General features: G+C 40.3%; 1 protein-coding gene across 2 annotated transcripts in view; it reads left to right on the plus strand.

The window, feature by feature from the left end:
• The window catches only part of PRIM2 (DNA primase subunit 2), a 348,531-nt gene that overhangs the window by 39,769 nt on the left and 295,974 nt on the right, over positions 1-12,788 (plus strand). The gene's annotated exons all lie outside the window — the stretch shown is intronic.

Genomic DNA, 12,788 nt, shown 5'->3' on the forward strand with positions numbered 1-12,788 from the left:
CCGACTTATTTCACTTAGCATAACACTCTCCAGTTCCATCCACGTTGCTACAAATGGCCAGATTTCATTCTTAACCATTGCCAAGTAGTATTCCATTGTTATAAACCACATCTTCTTTATCTGTTTGTCAGTTGATGGACATTTAGCCTCTTTCCATAATTTGGCTGTGTTGAAAGTGCTGCTATAAACATTGGGGTACAAGTGCCCCTATGCATCAGCACTCCTGTATCCCTTGAGGAAATTCCTAGCAGTGCTATTGCTGGGTCATAGGGTAGATATATTTTTAGTTTTTTGAGGAACTTCCACACTGTTTTCCAGAGTGGCTGTACCAGTTTGCATTCCCACCAACAGCGCAAGAGGGTTCCTGTTTCTCCATATCCTCGCCAGCATCTATAGTCTCCTCATTTGTTCATTTTAGCCACTCTGACTGCCATGAGGTGGTATCTCAGTGTGGTTTTGATTTGTATTTCCCTGATGAGGAGTGACGGTAAGCATCTTTTCATGTGCCTGTTGGCCACATGGATGTCTTCTTTAGAAAAGTGTCTATTCATGTCTTCTGCCCATTTTGTCACTGGATTATTTGTTTTTCGGGTGTGGAGTTTGGTGAGTTCTTTATGGATTTTGGGTACTAGCCCTTATCTGATAGGTCATTTGCAAATATCTTTTCCCATTCATTTGGTTGCCATTTAGTTTTGTTGATTGTTTCCTTTTTTATCTCTGAGGTCAGAGAGGTTTTTTCCTATTTTCTCCTCTAGAGTTTGATGGTTTCCTGTCTCACATTGAGGTCCTTCATCCATTTTGAGTTTATTTTTGTGAATGGTGTAAGAAAGTGGTCTAGTTTCGTTCTTCTGCGTGTTGCTGTCCAGTTCTCCCAGCACCATTTGTTAAAGAGACTGTCTTTTTTTAATTGGATATTCTTTCCTGCTTTGTCAAAGATTAGTTGGCCATACTTTTGTGGGTCCAATTCTGGAGTCTCTATTCCATTGGTCTATGTGTCTGTTTTTGTGCCAATACCATGCTGTCTTGATGATTACAGTTTTGTAGTAGAGGCTAAAGTCTGAGATTGTGATTCCTCCCGCTTTGGTTTTCTTCTTCACTATTACTTTGGCTATTCGTGGTCTTTTGTGGGCCCACACAAATTTTAGGATTGCTTATTCTAGCTTCGAGAAGAATGCTGGTGCAATTTTGATTGGGATTGCATTGAATGTGTAGATAGTTTCGGGTAGTATTGACATTTTAACAATATTTATTATTCTAATCCATGAGCACAGAATGTTTTTTTCCATTTCTTTGTATCTTCTTCAATTTCCTTCATAAGCTTTCTGTGGTTTTCAGCATATAGATCTTTTACATCTTTGGTTAGGTTTATTCCTAGGTATTTTATGCTTCTTGGTGCAATTGTGAATGGGATCAGTTTCTTTATTTGTGTTTCTGTTGCTTCATTATTAGTGTATAAGAATGCAACTGATTTCTGTACATTGATTTTGTATCCTGCAACTTTGCTGAATTCATGTATCAGTTCTAGCAGACTTGTGGTGGAGTCTGTCAGGTTTTCCATGTATAGTATCATGTCGTCTGCATAAAGTGAAAGCTTGAGTTCATCTTTGCCAATTTTGATGCCTTTGATTTCCTTTTGTTGTCTGATTGCTGATGCTAGCACTTCCAACACTATGTTAAACAACAGCGGTGAGAGTGGACATCCCTGTTGTATTCCTGATCTCAGGGGGAAGCTCTCAGTTTTTCCCCATTGAGGATGATATTAGCTGTGGGCTTTTCATAAATGGCTTTTATGATGTTTAAGTTTGTTCCTTCCATCCCGACTTTCTCAAGAGTTTTTATTAAGGATGCTGAATTTTGTCAAATGTTTTTTCTGCATCGACTGACAGGATCATATGGTTCTTATCTTTTCTTTTATTAATGTGATGTATCATGTTGATTGATTTGCGAATATTGAACCAGCCCTGCAGCCCAGGAATGAATCCCACTTGATCGTGCTGTTGATTGATTTGCTAGTTATCTTGTGGAGAATTTTTGCATCCATATTCATCAGGTATCTTGGCCTGTAGTTCTCTTTTTTTGTTGGGTCTCTGTCTGGTTTGGGAATCAAAGTAATTCTGGCTTCATAGAATGAGTCTGGAAGTTTTCCTTCCCTTTCTATTTTTTAGAACAGCTTGGGAAGGATAGGTATTATCTCTGCTTTAAATGTCTGGTAGAATTCCCCAGGGAAGCCATCTGGTCCTGGACTCTTCTTTGTTGGGAGATTTTTGATAACCGATTCAATTTTTTCACTAGTTATGGGTCGGTTCAAATTTTCTATTTCTTCCTGTTTGAGTTTTGGAAGTGTGTGGGTGCTTAGGAATTTGTCCATTTCTTCCTGGTTGTCCATTTTGTTGGCATATAATTTTTCACAGTATTCCCTGATAATTGCTTGTATTTCTGAGGGATTGGTTGTAATAATTTCATTTTCATTCATGATTTTATCTATTTGGGTCATCTCCCTTTTCTTTTTGAGAAGCCTGGCTAGAGGTTTGTCAATTTTGTTTATTTTTTCAAAAAACCAACTCTTGGTTTCATTGATCTGCTCTACTGTTTGTTTATATTCTATATTGTTTATTTCTGCTCTGATCTTTATTATTTCTCTTCTGCTGGGTTTGGGGTGTCTTTGCTGTTCTGCTTCTATTTCCTGTGCTGTTAGCTTTTGTATTTGGGATTTTTCTTGTTTCTTGAGATAGGCCTGGATTGCAATGTATTTTCCTCTCAGGACTGCCTTTGCTGCATCCCAAAGCATTTGGATTGTTGTATTTTCATTTTCGTTTGTTTCCATATATTTTTTAATTTTTTCTCTAATTGCCTGGTTGACCCATTCATTCTTTAGTAGGGTGTTCTTTAACCTCCATGCTTTTGGAGTGTTTCCAGACGTTTTCCTGTGGTTGATTTCAAGTTTCACAGCATTGTGGTCTGAAAGTGTGCATGGTATGATTTCAATTCTTGTATACTTATGAAGGGCTGTTTTGTGACCCAGTATGTGATCTATCTTGGAGAATGTTCCATGTGCACTCGAGAAGAAAGTATATTCTGTTGCTTTGGGATGCAGTGTTCTAAATATATCTGTCAGGTCCATCTGATCCAATGTATCATTCAGGGCCCTTGTTTCTTTATTGACCATGTGTCTAGATGATCTATCCATTGTTGTGAGTGGGGTGTTAAAGTCCCCTGCAGTTACCACATTCTTATCAATAAGGTTGCTTATATTTGTGATTAATTGTTTTATATATTTGGGGGCGTCTGTATTCGGTGCGTAGACATTTGTAATTGTTAGCTCTTCCTGATAGATAGACCCTGTAATCATTATATAACACCCTTCTTCATTTCTTGTTACAGCCTTTAATTTAAAGTCTAGTTTGTCTGATATTAGTATGGCTACTCCAGCTTTCTTTTGACTTCCAGTGGCATGATAGATAGTTCTCCATCCCCTCACTTTCAATCTGAAGATATCATCAGGTCTAAAATGAGTCTCTTGTAGACAGCAAATAGATGGGTCTTTTTTTTTTTTATCCATTCTGATACCCTGTGTCTTTGGGTTGGAGCATTTAGTCCATTTACATTCAGTATTATTATTGAGAGATATGGGTTCAGAGTCATTGTAATGTCTGTTACAGTTTCATGCTTGTAGTGGTGTCTCTGGTACTTTGTGGTCCTTGCAACATTTCACTCACAGAGTCCCCCTTAGGATCTGTTGTAGGGCTGGTTTAGTGGTGATGAATTCCTTCAGTTTTTGTTTGTTTGGGAAAACCTTTATCTCTTCTTCTATTCTGAATGACAGACTTGCTGGGTAAAGGATTCTTGGCTGCATATTTTTTCTGTTCATTACATTGAAGAGAAATGACAGGAGTGGGGTGGGGGGAGAAAAAGTAAACATTGATTAGGCAGAGAAACTAAAAGGCTTAATCCAGAGAGAGAGAGAGAGAAAGGAAAATAAAGAAGGAGGTGGGGAAAACGAAACGAAGATAATGTTACCCAGACAGAGAAACTATATGGCTTGATTATTCCAGAGAGAGAAAGGAGTGTAAAGACGGAGGTGTAGAACATGTATCAAGACAATGGATTCAATATGCCTGTTTAGACAGACCAATAACCAGAGTAACCAGCCTAGGGGAGGGAAGAGATAAGAAGGAGAAAAGGGGGGAGGGAGAATATATCTATTTATGCAGAATTGACCTAGAGTTAATCCAGGCAATGCTGCATCGCTTGTCTGCAGGAGCTGTCTGCCGGGTCTGTGCCACTCTGGTGGATATGCAGTTACCAAGTGCAAAAGTGTGTGGTTTGGCATTTTCTGGACCGTCCTCCACTATGGGCCCCAGGAGTGATCCCTGAGGCCCTGCCTTGGTGGTTGGGTGGTGGGGGTGCGGTGGGAATGGTGATTTCCCAGTCTCCTCTCCATGGAACTGGACCCAGTGGACTCAGTTGGAGTCGGCCTCACTGTGCCACGGGTGCAGACGGGGCGGACCCTTCTCTCTCCGCCAATTCCCCTGACCCTGCGCTTGGCTGGGATTCAAAGTCCCGCTCCGTGTGCTCTGGCACTGGGGAAGCGCCTCTCCATGCCACGGGATATGTGGTCCCGGCTGGCTTTGTGCTGCCGCATTTCAGGGAGGACAGCCTTCTACTGTGGACTGAGAGCTGCTGCCCTAGCCACCTCGAGCCCCCGGGGTGGCGGATGCAGGCAGGCTTTGTCTTTTCCCACAGTACTTCAGGGAAAGGGCAGGCTTTTCCTCTTGCAGACTGAGCCCTCAGCCCAGCCACTGTGCCGGGGGTGGCAGACGCAGGCAGGTTCCGTGCTATCGCGCAGCCCTCCAGGGAGGGAATCACTTTATCCAGCTGTGGAATGAGCCCCTGACCTACCACTGCACCCAAGGCTGGCTCCTCTCCTCCCCAAATGCGCGAACAGGGAGCCGGCTCCAGTCCGAAGAAAGCCCCACAGTTAGAGATCAGATCCCTCTCAGTCTCAGTCTGAGGTCTTTCTCCTGTCCAGCTATGGTCCTGCACTCCCCTAGCCTTTCTTTCTCTGCCCTTTGTCTCTCCGCAGAAAGGGTTTCCTCCCCTCCATGCCCGCGAGGCCTTTTTTTTTTTTTTTTTTTTTTAATCTCCCCCAGTTCGCAGTTACCCACTCATCTTTTTTCCAACTTTCCCATTTTCTTCGTAGTAGATTCAGTCTCTTTTCCTCCCAGGCTTTGGTGTTCAAAGTCCTTTGGCTTCTACAGTTAAGTAAGGATTCCCCCTACTTCTCAGCCATGTTGGCTGAAATATCTCCCTCATGCTACTCTTTACTGTTACCTACCACAAAGCAGCGTCTGTCTTTCTTTCTTTCTTTTTCTTCCTTCCTTCCTTCCTTCCTTCCTTCCTTCCTTCCTTTCTATCTATCTATCTATCTATCTATCTATCTATCTATCTATCTAGATATGAGAGAGCATGAGAGGGGAAGAGGCTGAGAGAGAGGGAAAGAGAGAATCCCAAGCAGGCTCCACACTGTCAGCACCGAGCCTGATGGGGGGCTTGATTTCACAAACTGTGAGATAATGACCTGAGCTGAAATGAAGAGTTGGACTCTTAACTGATTGAGCCATCCAGGCACCTTGAGGAGCTTCTATTTAAATCACATATCTGATCTGGGCATTCTCTATCAGCCCCAGGGAGCAGAAGCAAATGAGGAATCACTGTTTCTCTCAAGCAAATCTTGGTGTTTTTCATGTCTTTTGACTCTCATTCCTTCCCTCCGTTTTCGACCCCTTTTATACCTTGAAAACTCTAGAATTAATGGTCTTAGGTGGTGAGTGAGGGTGGATAAAGAGGGACAGTTACAATGCCAGCCATTCTTGGGATGCCTGGGTAGCTGAGTCGCTTGAGCGTCCTATTCCTGATTTCAGCTCAGGTCATGATCCCAGGGTCACGGGATTGGAACTGGCTCTGCACTGAGCATGGGAGCCTGTTTGAAATTCTCTGTCTCCCTCCCTCTGCCCCTCTCCCCTGCTTGTTCTCTCTCTCTCTGTCTCTCTCTCAAAATTAAAAAAAATAAGTAAATAAAAAATTTTGTGAGCCAATTTTACGACCACGATTGGGTCTTTTGTTTATGTTTTTACAAGATTTCTTCTTGCTACTGAAATCCTACACCAATGTTTGGATTTATAATGGGGCCTCAACCAGTGTGTGTGTGTGTGTGTTTTAGCTTTTTTTTAATTCTTATTTTAAGCTTTTTAAAGCTTTTTTTTTTTTTAACTTTAGAGAATAAATGATAATGGAGAGAGCAGTTTAACAAGGTGTTGGTTTCTCCTGCAACACAGTAGCTTAGGTTGCCTGCTTTTATGTGCACCTTTGTATTGTCAGCCCAGTAGATGTATCCTTATGGGTGATAGTGGTACCAGCAGAGAAGTGACACCTTGGTCTCTTATTTGCAAGCCCTTCTTTCATCAGTTCTAGGTTAGACCCTGTGTGGCCATGTAGACATGTTGGTTTATGAATGCTGCAGTGGTGGGAATAATGAATCGTGTACTAGTGAATTACCTTTAAATAATTGGCTTGGGTTGGCCAGTAGCCAGGAAGTGAGTTTTAGACAGAGATACCCAAGGCTGAAAGGGATTAAAACAGTTTTTTATTTCTTTATTTTTTAAAGTTAAAAAATGCTTTTTATTTATTTTTGAGAGAGAGAAAGGGACAGAAAGTGGGGAAGGGGCAGAGAGAGAGGGAGACAGAGGATCTGAAGCGGGCTCTGCACTGACAGCAACAATCCCTATTTGGGGCTTGAACTCATGAACCATGAGATTATAACCTAAGCCCAAGTAGACGCTCAACTGACTGAGCCATCCAGGTGCCTCTGAAAGGCTTTTTTTTTTTTTTTTTTCTCTTAAAAAAAACTTTTGCTGTAGATGATAAAAAGGTAGGGTCCTCTTTAGGTCTATTCCTTCCAAATAGTTACATCCAATAAAAGCTATTTTTTTTTCCTACTCCCCTCTCCTATTCCCCTGTTAAAACAGAAACAAGGATTATGTCCTTCCTGCTCCTTAATAGTTATAAAATCTATACTAATTATCTTTTATGAAAATGATTTATAATATGTAGATTTAATACATGAGAGATTGTCTTGAAATGTAAAATCCCATGCTTTGAGTTGTGGGTTTTTTTGGTTCATTTTCTCCAAATCCAATCTTTGAAGTTAAAAAAAAAAAAAAAAAAAAAAAAAAAAGCCATACTGCTAGTTGTCTCCTTTTAAAATACTTTGGTTCCCAGGGAGCCTGGATGGCTCAGTTGGTTAGGTGTCCGATTCTTGGTTTCTCCTCAGGTCATGATTTCACAGTTTCATGAGTTTGAGCCCCTCATTGGGCACTGTGCTGGTAACTTGGAGCCTGCTGTGGATTCTCTTTCCCTGTCTCTCTGCCCCTCCCCACTGACACGGTCTCTGTCTCTCCCAAAAATAAAAAGATACTTTGGATCACTTCTCTTTTATTTTTAATGTTTATTTTTGAGAGAGAGTAGGGGAGGGGCAGCGAGTAGGGGAGGGGACAGAGGATCTGAAGCGGACTCTGTGCCGACAGCAGAGACTCGCTAACTGTGAGATCATGACCTGAGCCAAAGTTGGATGCTTAGCCTACTGAGCCACCCAGTAGCCCCAGCTTCTGCTTGATCTAAACATTGTTTGTCTCGTAGTGGGATTATTTAAAAAAAATTTTTTTTAAGTTTATTTTGAGAGAGAGAGAAAGAGAGAGAGAGAGAGATTGAGAAGACGAACAAGCCGGGGAGGGGCAGAGAGAAGGAGAGACAGAATCCCAAGCAGGTTCCACACTATCAGCACAGAGCTGGATGCGAACTCACGAACTGTGAGGTGATGACCTGAGCTGAGATCAAGAGTCTGATGCTTAACTGCACCAGTTGGGCACCCCCCACACACAGTGGGATTCTTTTTATATGTTGTCTTGAGTTTCATGAGGCTTCTTGAATCTGTACATTGGTTGTCTTGTCCTAATTCTTTCTCCTCTCCTGGAATTCCAAATGTATCTTAGATCTTTTTAGTCCTTCACATCTTATTCTCAAATTTGTGTTTTCCTTTTTTATTCTTTATCTGTTGATTTATGGTTTGTTCCTCTTGAACCATTTCCCAGTTTTTTTTTTTTTCTGTCTTCTGTTTTGTCAGTTCTGCTACCATTGGGTTTTAAATTTTGTCTACTATAATTTCTAGAAGTTCTGTTTGGTTCTGTTAGAGATCTGCTATGTTATGGATTTTTGTTATTTGCACTCAATTTATCTACAGTTGTTTGAGCAAACAGTCTTGGAGGTGGGTTCTGAAATTAGGTTCCTGGGATGGATCATGTTGTCGCGTCTTTTCCACTTTAATGAGTGTGCTTGCTTTCACTCTGACCATTTCTAACTCCTGTAGTAAGCAAGGCTAAGTATCAGACCTTGTGGACATTCAGGCCCTTACAGACCTTTTGCTCTTCTTCCATTGCATCCTGGAAGCCAAGCTTTTTTCCTCTTGTGAGTGGCTTCTGCTTTCAGATTTAATTGTTAGCAGAGTCAACTTCTTTTATAAGGTCATGCTATGGTTAAATAATACAGTTAATATATAAGGTAGCATCTTTTATTTGTGTTATCTCTTGGCACTGTGCCTGGCTCACAGAAGAGGCTGAAGAAATGTTTGTGGGATAGGATAGAATGTGTATCTGATGCATCCTGGCAGGTTGTAAGGTTCTGGTCCTGTCATGCCCAGCTTAGAAATTACTGCTGTTTTGATTTACTTAGGAGACTTTTAAGAACTCTTGTATAAATTACCCAGTTTTTTGGAGGAAAAAAAAACAAAGATTTGTTTTCTTGTAGAAGAGAAGAAATGGGCTTAAGTATAAGTAATTAATCTTTTCTCTCTAGTATAAATTTTAGTATATTCAAATGTGCCTATGCCATCCAAAAAAAAAAAAAAAAAAACAGTAATAAAGTAACCAGACGATTGATTTTTCCATTGATCAGCTTGGCAGAATTACTGAGACATCAACATACTAATTCGAATCTCAGGATATTAAACTATTGTTTGTTTTCTAACTGAATGTTTTGAATGATTATAAATGGCAAAGAATTTGTAAGTGATATACTATGCTATCAATTTTAGTTAATTAACACAGCAGCACAGTGATAATTATTTCCTTTATTTGCTGTTTTTCCTCTTTCCTAAAAACTTACTAATTATTAGTGATTTATTTTTCATTTTTTCCTATTATATGGCTCTCTTTTGTACATTTAAATGTAGAAAATATATTTTAAGAATTGGATTATAGGGTCTCCTGGCTGGCTCAGTCGGAAGAGTGTGTGACTCTTGATTTTGGGGTCTTGAGTTCGAGCCTCACATTGGCTGTAGAGATTCCTAAAAAATAACGCATTAAAAAAAGAATTGGATTGTAAATAGAAAAAAAATGTTTTTAACTATTATTTTAGGTTGAAAATGTTCTGGTTATTTATTACTATGTAACAACTTAAGCCCAAATCTAAGTAACAATTCTAAAATCTGATATCAAAACTGAAAACTAAAACCAAATCTTAAAACTTAAACCATATCTCACAATTCTGATCGTTAGGGATTCATACTGGGCTCTCAACAGGGTGATTTTCCTGCTCCCCATGGTCTCGTTTGAGGTTACTCAGTTGGCAACTAGTCTGGTGTAGGATGTCCAAGATGGCTTCACTTACATGCTCTCACTGAGTTGAGGACTTCTAGTATGCTGAACTCTGCTGGGATCCTCTCCATGTGATCCTGAAAGCGAGGAGGTTAGACTGCTTTGGTGACCTAGGGCAGAAGCTCTGAGTCTTCTCAAGATCAGGCGTGAGAGACTGGCATCACTTGTGCCGTACTGTGTTGGTCAAAGCAGTCACAGTCCAGTCCAGATTAAAAGGAAGACAAATAGATCTCAGCTCTTAATGGGTGAAGTGTCAAAAAATTTGCAGCCATTAATCCCCACAGTAATATTAATTAATAGGTCACAGTGCATTTGAGAAACAAAGTGCCCTTTATAGATCACAATACTTAGTACCAATATAGAACTGCATTTATTAGAAACAGTGATAGCAGTATTAAAAATCAGGATATTTGCCTTTGGTATTTGTTTCATCCACAGATTTTTTATTTCCTTGTATAAGAAATGATTTGTAATTGTTTCATTAAGCATTGTATATATTTTTTTTTTTAATTTTTTTTTTTAATGTTTTATTCATTTTTGAGACAGAGACAGAGCATGAACGGGGGAGGGGCAGAGAGAGAGGGAGACACAGAATTGGAATCAGGCTCCAGGCTCTGAGCCATCAGCCCAGAGCCCGACGCGGGGCTCGAACTCACGGACCGCGAGATCGTGACCTGGCTGAAGTCGGACGCTTAACCGACTGCGCCACCCAGGCGCCCCAAGCATTGTATATTTTAAACCGTCTTTTCATTAATAATTGTAGTTTTTAATTTTAGATGTTTAAAAATTTTTTTAATGTTTTCTTTATTTTTGAGAGACAGAGTGCAAGCAAGGGAGGGGCAGAGAGACAGGGAGACACAGAATCGGAAGCAGGCTCCAGGCTCTGAGCTATCAGCATTAGATAGCTGATGTGGGGCTGAAGCTCATAAACTGTGAGATCATGACCTGAGCCGAAGTCGGACGCTTAACCAGCTGAACCACCCAGGCATCCTGAATTGTAGTTTTAATATTGGAATTTTTGACATGGCTTTTTACCTGCTAGTACAGGTATGTTTCATTTTAAGAAAAACTAATACTTTAAATCATTTATTTACATTTATTTATTTATTTATTTTTTCAACGTTTATTTATTTTTGGGACAGAGAGAGACAGAGCATGAACGGGGGAGGGGCAGCGAGAGAGGGAGACACAGAATCGGAAACAGGCTCCAGGCTCTGAGCCATCAGCCCAGAGCCCGACGCGGGGCTCGAACTCACGGACCGCGAGATCGTGACCTGGCTGAAGTCGGATGCTTAACCGACTGCGCCACCCAGGCGCCCCTTTTTTACATTTATTGATGTCCTGCTCCTTTCCACAAAGGATTTGAGGTGACCTGCAACAAGACACATATGACACATCTGTATTGGAGTAAAATATAAGTAAGTAACAGTGGATAATGAGGGTCAAGAAAAACCATCAGTAAATGGCATCACCGTCTGCCCAATGGCTAAAGCTCCAAACCTAGGAGGCTTTTTCTTCATCCCCTTCTCTTACAATCCATCCATCTGTGCTACTCCAAAATATATTCCAAATCTATTTGTTTTTTTCTACCTTTCTTCCAGTTCAATCCCTCTTACCTTACCTTCTCTTTTCAGCACAATAATGGCCTTTTCAAAACCACAGTGTAAACAATCAGATCTTAACTTTCCTCTCCCTAAAACCTCAGTTTAATATACCATTCATACTATAAAACTCTATCTCAACCAGGTCTGAGGGTTAGCTGTCTGCCTCTCAACACCCCTGCCTGCCACTGCTCTCCATCAGCCTCTTTCTCTTGCTTCAACCTGCTAGCCCTGTCCCCCCCTGAAAAAAAGGACCTTTTAGGACCTTTGCACCAGCTCTTTTCTTTGGTTGAGATGCTCTTGCCATAGGTTTTGCGTGACTGCTTTACATTCAGATTTCCCTTTAAATGTCACTTCTTTAGAGAGACCACACAACACAGAGTATAAATCCATTCATAGCACTTTTCTTTTGTTTTATTTTCATCCTAGATTGCTGCCTGATAGTTTGTTTATTATGTATTGTCTGTCTCATTAAAATATAAGCTTCATGAGTGCAGTTCTGTTTTGTTTTGCTGTTTACAGCTGGATCTCATCTTCTGTAAATAGTGCTTGGTACATAGTAGGTCGTTAATGTTTTTAGAAAGAATTATATGTAAAAAATCAAATTTAGAATTGATGGTGATATTTCCAGAATGTGATAAATTTATCACATTAGAAAAGAGGATTCTTGGGGCGCCTGGCTGGCTCAGTCTGTGGAGCATGTAATTCTTGATCTTGGGGTTGAAAATTTGATCCCCACATTGGTTGTAGAGATGACTTAAAAATAAAATCTTAGGGGCACCTGGGTGGCTCAGTCAGTTGAGCACCTGACTTTGGCTGGTGTCATGATCTCATGGCTTGTGAGTTTGAGTCCCGCTTTGGGCTCTGTGCTGACAGCTCAGAGTCTGGAGCCTCCTTTGGATTCCGTGTCTTCCTCTCTCTCTGACCCTTCCCCAGCTCACACTGTGTCTCTCAAAAATAAAAAAAAAAATAAAAAAGTAAAGTAAAATCTTAAAGAGAATTCTTTCTCTGGGATTTACTCTTTAGACTGGTGATATGTATCAAAATCACTAATGGACCTTTAAAAAAATATATACTTCTGTAGGTCTGGGAGCCACCAGGAATCTGTAATTTTGAAAAGCTCTGCCTCAGATCTAATATACAGCCTTATTTAAGGACCAGGGTCTGAGAGAGAGAAAGCTGTGTGGATTCAAGTAGAAGTCTTCTGACCAAAATTATTTATAAATCAGAATTGAATATTGTTGATGTGAAGTTTATAGATGAAATCTCTGGGAAGCCTTATTTATATCTTTACTTAAGAGGCCTTTGTAATAGACTAGTGATTCCAAAGTGATGTGCTAAAGTTGATCATTTGGGAGTGTGGGAAGGAAATAAATAATATGCCTTATATAGTTTGAATTTCCCTTTACAGTTTTGAGGGGATGGAGGCATGTTTTAAGTACATAATACATAGTAATACATGTATATAATTTGTAAAAAT

Source organism: Leopardus geoffroyi, chromosome B2, assembly GCF_018350155.1.
Source record: "Leopardus geoffroyi isolate Oge1 chromosome B2, O.geoffroyi_Oge1_pat1.0, whole genome shotgun sequence".
Lineage (NCBI taxonomy): Eukaryota > Metazoa > Chordata > Mammalia > Carnivora > Felidae > Leopardus > Leopardus geoffroyi.